Raw genomic sequence first — 8,972 nt, forward strand, 5'->3', positions numbered from 1 at the left:
GATGGAGACCAAGGCCTTGAGTAAAATACTGGGATCCATAAAATGGCCATCAAAACATTAGAAATTATGTCACAAAAAGATATTTAATGATTTCTCTACAGTGTTAAGTGAAAAAAATTAACAGGAGTATGTAATATGTTATTCCATTAACAGTATTTGCAGACACCCAGTCTGTTTCCAGTTTGGAAGTCATTATTAAACTTATATGAATATTTGTGTACAAGTGTTTTTGTTAACATAGAATGTCATTTGTCATAAGTAAATATTTAGAAACAAAATTTCTGGTGTATGGTTAGAAACTGCATTTTTACATCCTACCAACAGTGTAGGTTGTACACTGTTTACACTGGTTCTGGTTGTACCGCATCCTCACTATTAATAATTTTAGCTATTCTGATGAACTTGTAGTGATAGCTTATTGTGGCTTTAATTTTCATTTACTTGATAAATGATGATATCAAAAACTTTTTTATGTGCTTATTAGTCATTCATGTATCTTCATTGGTGAAGACTGTGTTTAAAGTTTTTGCTCATTATTATTGAATTGTTAGTCCCTTTAATTATTAACTCGTAGAAGTTCTCGATGCTAGGTCTTTGTCAAATATACCAGATCTTTGTCAAATATACATTTAACAAGTATTATCTCCAACTCTGCAGTTTGCTTATTCATTTTGGTCATGGTGCCTTATTATTTGCAGAAGATTTTACTTTTTCTATAATGGTGATTCTTTTATTTTTTTTAAATAATCTCTACACCCAGTGTGGGGCTGGAACTCATGATCCTGATGTCAAAAGTAGGATTTTCTGCTGACAGAGCCAGCCAGGCACCCTAGAAGATTCTACTTTTGTTAAGGATCAATTGGTAATTTTTTTTCTCTCATTGCTTTCTGTGATCTGAGAAACCTTAACCTATGCTCAAATCATGAAGATGTTCTCTAGTATTTCCCTCTAAATATTTCAGGGTTTTTGCTTCCCCCTCCCCAGGGTTTTAGCTTTTATGTTTCAATGTATCATACATATAAAATTAAATTTTTCAGTATGGTGAGAGGTGATAGGCAATAATCACCTTTATCTCCATATGAACTTCCACTATCTCAATAGTTTTTACTATAGAAACTCCTTTCCCCCATTAGATGACTTTGTGTTTGTTGAAAATCAAATGAACATAGGGCACCTGGTTGGCCCAGTTGATTGGGCGTCCAACTCTTGATTTCAGCTCAGGTCATGATCTCAGGGTCATGAGAATGAACTCACATTGGCTCTGTGCTCAGCACACAATGTGCTTGTCCTCCTCCCTCTGCTCCTCCCCTGGATAGCATGCTTTCTCTGTCTCATAAATAGATAGATAGATAGATAGATAGATAGATAGATAGATAGATAGATGATAGATAGATAGATAAATAAATAAATAAATATCTTTTAAAAAAAAAAGAAAATCAAATGACCATGTAAGTGTGGGTGTGTTTCTAATCCATGGTGTATTCTGTTCCATTGATCTATTTGCCAATACTTATGACAGTATAAATCGTTTTGATTACACAATCAAGGTTTCCATCAATAGGAGAATTGATAACGTTCTTTCCTTCTGGTTCCCCCTACCCCCCATTTCATTCTTTAAAAAAAATATATTTTATTTATTTATTCATGAGAGACACAGAGAGAGAGGCAGAGACACAGGCAGAGGGAGAAGCAGGCTCCACGCAGGGAGCCCAACATGGGACCCAATCCCAGGACCCCAGGATCACTCACCAAGCCGAAGGCAAATGCCCAACCGCAGAGTCCCCAGGCGCTCCCCACCATTGAATTATATATTTTTTTAAATTTTTATTTATTTATGATAGTCACACAGAGAGAGAGAGGCAGAGACACAGGCAGAGGGAGAAGCAGGCTCCATGCACCGGGAGCCCGATGTGGGATTCGATCCCGGGTCTCCAGGATCGCGCCCTGGGCCAAAGGCAGGCGCCAAACCGCTGCGCCACCCAGGGATCCCCCACCATTGCATTCTAAATAAAGTTTCCTTTTATTAATGTTCACAGTCTATATACTGAAGTATTTAGAAGCAAGTGTACTAATGTGTGCAATTTTCTTTGAAGTCCATCAAAAAGTAAGATGGATTGATGGATGGATAAATGAATAAATATGTGATAAGTACAGTATACCTGGGTGTTGGGCACTGAGGAGGGCACTTGATGGGATGAGCACTGGGTATTAAACTATATGCTGGCAAATCGAACTTCAATAAAAACAAAAACAAACAAAACTAAATAAATAAATAAATAAATAAATAAATAAAAATTAAAAAGGAATACTAAAGGTAACATTGGAATATCAAAATATTTGAAAAGAAGATATAAAGAAAGCATAATAAACAGAACTATAAAAATCACATGGCAAGAAAAACTTGAAACATACAATTACTGTGAATTAAATAATTTATCTTATAAAAAGGTGTTTTTTTGGTTGAGTTGTTGTGGTTTTTTTTTTTTTTTTTTTTTTTTTTTTTTTTTTTTGCCACATCCTATTTCCAGAAAGGACACTTAAACAAAAATCCCAAAGTTGGGGGTGAGAGGGAAGTGGAAAGAGATATACAACAAACTGTTATCCTCAGTAGGGAGAGGTGGAAGACTGAATTTGGGGAGGTAAGTAATATTATCTTTCTCTTTATGTATGTCTGTGCTATTCACCTAGTTATAGTGAGCAAGTTTTATTTATTTATTTTTTAAGATTTTATTCATTTATTCATGAGAGACACACACAGAGAGGGGGGCAGAGACACAGGCAGAGGGAGAAGCAGGCTTCATGCAAGGAGCAAAATGCAGGGCTCGAACCCCAGGAATCCGAGATCATGCCTTGAGCCAAAGGCAGACGCTCAACCGCTGACCCACCCAGGTGTCCCCTGTTTTAAAACTTTAATATCCTAAAAAATCTAATAAGATAAAGCTAAATGAAAAAAAGAAAAAAAGCCCAGGCAAATTCCTATTAGAAAGATAGTTGTTACCATCAAACAAAATCTAATGCACTAATGCATTACCAAAGACAGTTTTTAAATTTCTATAAAAGGTTTAATCTACCCCAAAGCTATGACAATCTTTTTTTTTTTTTTAAGATTATATTTATTCATGAGAGACAGAGAGAAAGAGGCAGAGACACAGGCAGAGAGTGAAGCAGGCTCCATACAGGGAGCCCGATGTGGGACTCGATCCTGGGTCTCCAGGATCATGCCCTGGGCTGAAGGCAGCACTAAACCACTGGGCCACAGGGGCTGTCTGTGCCTGTGTCTTTGACTTTCTGTGTCTCTCATGAATAAATAAACAAAATATTGTTTTAAAATAAATAATTAAGTATAGTAAAATGCTGGTAAGAGAATCTAGGTGCAAATATAGGAGTCTACGGCAAATATTTCAACTTGGATATACGTTAGCAATTTTTCCTTATAAGATATTCGAAAAAGTATAACGGAGTTTTTGGTGCTAGCCACAGTGGAGTAGCTGGTATCAACTATAACACCCATACAAAATATAATAAAAAGCTGGTTGAAGGCACTAGACAACAATTAATTCAGGGCTATGATCCCTTTTTTCAGCTAAATATTTATTTGTTTGTTTGTTTTTATTTATTTTAGAGAGAAAGCATGTGAGAGTGGTAGGGAAAGGGCAGAGGAGGACGGAGACAGAGAATCTTAAGCAGGCCCATGCTCAGCGTGGAACCCAATGCGGGACTTGATCTCACAACCCTGAAATCAGGACCCGAACTGAAATCAAGAGTTGGATGCTTAATCAATTGAGCCATTGAGCCACCCAGGCATCCCTAAAATTGTAAGATATTTAAAGTGTACAATGGATACATCATGAAAAGATTCCTCGAGTTAATGAACACATCCATCACTTCACATATTTAACTTTTTTTTCTTTTGGTAAGAACATTTAAGTCCTACTCTCTTAGCAAATTTCAATTATACAATACAGTCTTAACTATAATCACCTGTTATACATTAGATCCTCAATCTTACTCATTCTATAACTGAAACTTTGTATCCTTTTACCAATCTCCCCCTATTTCCTACAACCATCCACCCCTGATAACCACCTTGGGCTGTGATCCCTGGTAAAAGGAAGACATATAAGTTGAGCCCACATCTCTCCTGGCTTTCATCCTGGTGACATTTCTTAAATCAGTGGAGAAAATTGGAGCCCAAAAGAGAACAGCACTTCTCTGGAGAGAAAAGGCAAAGACCAAAGTTTAGGAATTGTGATTTGGATTTAAGAGATACAGTGACAGAAAAGGGAGGACCACAGAGAGGCCATTTCTGAAATATGCGTGGAAAATTGCCCTTGGGTCCACAGCAACTACTGCACTGAATCTGTAGGAGATTAGACTCCAAGAGGCCTGGTGGAGAGTACTTGTCAGGACCCTGAGAAGTGGATAGAGATTCTGGAGAACACACATGAGGAAACACGATCCAACTTGGACCCAACCAGAATAATAGACTTTGGTGAACGCTCTGGGCATGGAGACCCCTGAAAGCCCACACCCGGTAAGTAAGGACCATATTACTAGAATAAAGGCTATGCCCAAGTGGTAAAGACAAACCTAAATTAGACACAGCCTAATAAAAACTGAAACCAACCTTTGGCCAGATTTAGGTGATCCACTGTAACTGAATTGTCTGCCAGAATAAAAGTCTTGAGAGGAAGATAACTTTTAAAGCTTCTACAATTTATTTTTATCATCCACACTGCCTAGGAAAAAAATAACCAAAGTGTATAAAAGAGAAAAAATAGGTGAGTGATAATAAAGAAAGAATAGCAGAGGGATCCCTGGGTGGCGCAGCGGTTTGGCGCCTGCCTTTGGCCCAGGGCACGATCCTGGAGACCCAGGATCGAATCCCACGTCGGGCTCCCGGTGCATGGAGCCTGCTTCCCCCCTCTGCCTGTGTCTCTGCCTCTCTCTCTCTCTCTCTGTGACTATCATGAATAAATAAATAAAATCTTTAAAAAAAAAACAAAAAAAAACAGAGGGATCCCTGGGTGGCGCAGCGGTTTGGCGCCTGCCTTTGGCCCAGGGCGCGATCCTGGAGACCCTGGATCGAATCCCACGTCGGGCTCCCGGTGCATGGAGCCTGCTTCTCCCTCTGCCTGTGTCTCTGCCTCTCTCTCTCTCTCTCTGTGACTATCATAAATAAATAAAAATTAAAAAAAAAAAAAGAATACCAGGACACCTGGATGGCTCATTGGTTGAGCATCTGCCTTCAGCTCAGAGTGTGATCCCGGGATCATGGGATCAAGTCCCATGAGTTGAGCATCTGCCTTTGGCTCAGGTCATGATCGCAGGGTTCTGGGATGGAGTCTCATATTGGGCTCCTCGCAGGGAACCTGCTTCTCCCTCTGCCTATGTATCTGCCTCTCCCTCAGTGTCGCTCATGAATAAATAAAATTTTCTTAAAAAGAAAGAAAGGGAATAGCGATAAATCCAGAAATGATCCACATAGTGGAGTTCGCAGTCAAGAGCTTCAAAATTGTTATAATTCATATGTTTTTAAAAAACAGAAGAAAAAAGAGTGACGATTTATTTAAAATGTGGGATAGAGTATCTTACAACAAACGCAAAAAAATTTTAAATAATGAAAAACAACTGAGGTGTGTATGCACGTGTGAACCAGAAATGGAATACAAAAGTAACCACCTGGGGATCCCTGGGTGGCTCAGCAGTTTGGCGCCTGCCTTTGGCTCAGGGCAGGATCCTGGAGTCCCCGGATTGGGTCCTGCATTGGGCTTCCTGCATGGAGCCTGCTTCTCCCTCTGCCTGTGTCTCTGCCTCTCTCTCTCTCTCTCTCTCTGTGTCTATCATAAATAAATCTTTAAAAAAAAAAAAGTAACCACCTAACTATTACAAATAAATGGCATAACCAAGAGTGAGGGGTTTGGAGAAGAGATCTAACCTAAATTATTTTTGCAAAAACAATATTCTGACTATAAAGCCAAAGACAAAAATAAAACATGTAATCCTCTTAATGAATCTTTCCTTACAAGTATATAGTTTAGTAATTCTGAAACACACACAGATACACACATATGCACACACATACTATACACATGCTACATTTATATTGACAGCAAATATATATATTATAACTATGGAGAGTTTGTTTTTTAGTGATCCGAGAGAGAAATTACAGATAAGGAAAAGGGAAATGACACCAGATTGGAATGAGCACACCTAACATCCAGATCTTGATTGCAAACACCAGTTTCCAACAACAGGAACCAGGGCTCCTTGAAGAAATGGTTGATTCCAGGACCCACATGGGAACAATACAAGATGAACCTGGTACATCTTGTGCCAGAAGGTAAGAAAGTGCTCGAAAGAAGATGGTAAAATGTCAAAAATGTCATGAGCTAATCTGAAGGAGCTCATAATGGCCAAAGCTGGAACAATTTTGGAAACAATATAAGAAATTATATTCTATGGATTAAACCCATATAATTAAAAAATACCTATGAGAAAGGTGCTTGGGTGGCCAGTGAGTTAAGCATAGGACTCAATTTCAGCTCAGGTTATGATTTCCGGGTTGTGGGATCCATCCCTGTGACAGGCTCCAAGGTCAGCCTGGTGTCTGCTTGAGACTCTCCCTCTCCCTCTGCCCCTCCCCACCCTCATGCTGTCTCTCTCTCTCTCTCTAAAATAAATAAATAATCTAGGGGTGCCTGGGTAGCTTGGTGGTGGAGTGTGGGCCTTTGACTCAGGTCATGATCCTGGGGTCCTGGGATAGAGTCTGGGATCCTGCTCCCCACAGGGAGCCTGCTTCTCCCTCTGCCTGTGTCTCTTCTCTGTGTGTCTCTCATGAATAAATAAATAAAATAAAATAAAATAAATAATCTAAAAAAATAAATGATATTCTATGGACTAAATCCATAGAATTTAAAAATACGCATGATTCTATTGATGCAAATGAGTGACTAAATATGTAATATATAAATAAATTGGAAGAGCCAGCTCTTTCCTACAGAAGGATTATGATGATAAATGTAGAAGGAAAAAGGAAACAAAATCACCATAAGCCAAACACTACAGTAATACTTGTTGCAGGCAAGATGGATGCTAAAATTAGTAGGTGCAAGTTTGAGGAGAAACGGGATATTTGCATGGTTTCAAAGCATTTACCCCCAGATGTTTATTAACTACAAAGCAAGAAACAGCATTACAAAGGAAAAACAGCAGAAACCATGTCAAGTAAATGATCTAAGTTAACATCACCAATCATAAGACACTCTGACAACAGGAACCTCCAAGGGTGACATCACCCTGGGAAGGTCACATCATTTCATTGGGGTTGCGGAGACGCTGTGAAGGAAAAAGAGAAGAATGGAGAACCACCAGCAGATGACAAGTGACTTTTACAAAAGGAAACTATAGTGTTTATGGATGCACGTTTGGGTGATAAAACTATTTTTTTAAAAAGGGAGGGAGAGAGGAAGACAAGAAAAAAGGAAGAAAGAAAAGAAAAAAGGAAAAGAGTGGGGGGCATCTGGGTGGCTCAGTCTGTCAAGTGATCCACTCTGACCTCAGCTCACGCGTGGATCTCAGGGTCCCGAGTTCAAGCCCCCCACTGGGCTACACGCTCAGGCAGCGCCTACTTAAGAAAAGATAAAAGAAGAAAAAGAAAAAGAAAAGAAAGAAACCCAGGGAAGCCATTAGCATAAAGGTGGAGGGTGGTGGCCACTGCGGGGAGGAGGGCAGCGGGCCAGGGCGGGGGTGGGGGCGAGCGGTGGGCAGGTTCTGTTCCTGGACCTGGCTGGGGGTGGCTCATTATGCTAATGAAGATTCCGGAACTTATACCTTTTCGTTTTCTGCAGTTTTTTTCTGAAACTGTGTTGTTCTTAACAGTCACTAAGCTTTATAGTTGGACACCTGTGAATACCCGGGAGGAAGGGAAATGTGGACATACACCAAAATCCAATCAAAGAAATCACTGATTTCCAGTTTTATTCTTCTATAATATCCACATTTTCAAAATTTTGTTTTAGTTTTAAAACCGAGGGCGGGGGGGGGGGGTTGGGGGAGGGGCTCACGATCATTCTATTTTTATGCGAGGTTCCAAAGTCACTTGGGTTTTTCCCCTCGACTACTGTCCGTGGGGACGAGCATGCTCCCACCCGTCAGTCCCTGGCGCCTGGCGCGATCCGGGTGCGGGTCGGCGGCCGCTTCCTCCCGGCCGCGGCCTCCCGCGGACCGAGCGCCCCCGGCTCCCCGACCCCGGCGTCCTCGGGCCGCTCCGGCGGCGCCCGGCCTGGAGCCCGCCCGGCGCCCGCGTCCCGCAGGTGTTGGCGGCGGCGCGGGGGGCAGCGGCCCTGCGGCGGGAGCCCGGGGCCTCGGGGGCGCAGCCCCGCCTCCCCGCCCCGCCCCGCGGCTCACGCGCGCAGCGCCGGAGCGAGGCCAGGACGCGGCGGGGATGCAGGATGGAAGAGTCTTAAAAGATCAAAAGTCGCCCTGGGCCCAGTGACCTCGTGGCGCAATGGTAGCGCGTCTGACTCCAGATCAGAAGGTTGCGTGTTCAAGTCACGTCGGGGTCACGGTCCCCCGTTTTCTCTCCCCCCAAAGGGAAGGGAAGGTTGAGGTCGTTCCTGGCCTCGCCCCGGCGAGGGCGCCTGGGCCGCGTCCCGCTCCGACCCTTGCGGCAAACGAGCCGGAGAGAGCGGAGCTGCGGGGACCCGCGCTGTCGTTTTCGTAGCCGGCGGCGCCGACTTGGGGAGCACCAGGGGGCGCTGCTTCCAGCCTGGGCGCCTGCGTGGGGCTCCCACCCCCTCGCCGCGACCGGGGCCCTGCCCACCTACCCGGCAGCTCGCCCACCCCGCAGTGGGTCGCAAAACCGGCCGCCAGAGGAGCGGTTTCTAAAACCGCCTGCGTGGCCCAGCGGTTGAGCGTCTGCCTTCGGCCCAGGGCGGGGTCCCGGGTCCTGGGACCCAGGCCCACGT

At 43.0% G+C, this 8,972-nt stretch overlaps 1 non-coding gene across 1 annotated transcript; it reads left to right on the forward strand.

The window, feature by feature from the left end:
• The first annotated feature begins 8,498 nt into the window (after window positions 1-8,498).
• Window positions 8,499-8,570, forward strand: TRNAW-CCA. The gene has a single exon. It is a non-coding gene; the product is annotated as a tRNA-Trp (tRNA).
• Window positions 8,571-8,972: the final 402 nt, after the last annotated feature.

The sequence above is a fragment of the Canis lupus genome, chromosome 5, assembly GCF_011100685.1.
Source record: "Canis lupus familiaris isolate Mischka breed German Shepherd chromosome 5, alternate assembly UU_Cfam_GSD_1.0, whole genome shotgun sequence".
Lineage (NCBI taxonomy): Eukaryota > Metazoa > Chordata > Mammalia > Carnivora > Canidae > Canis > Canis lupus.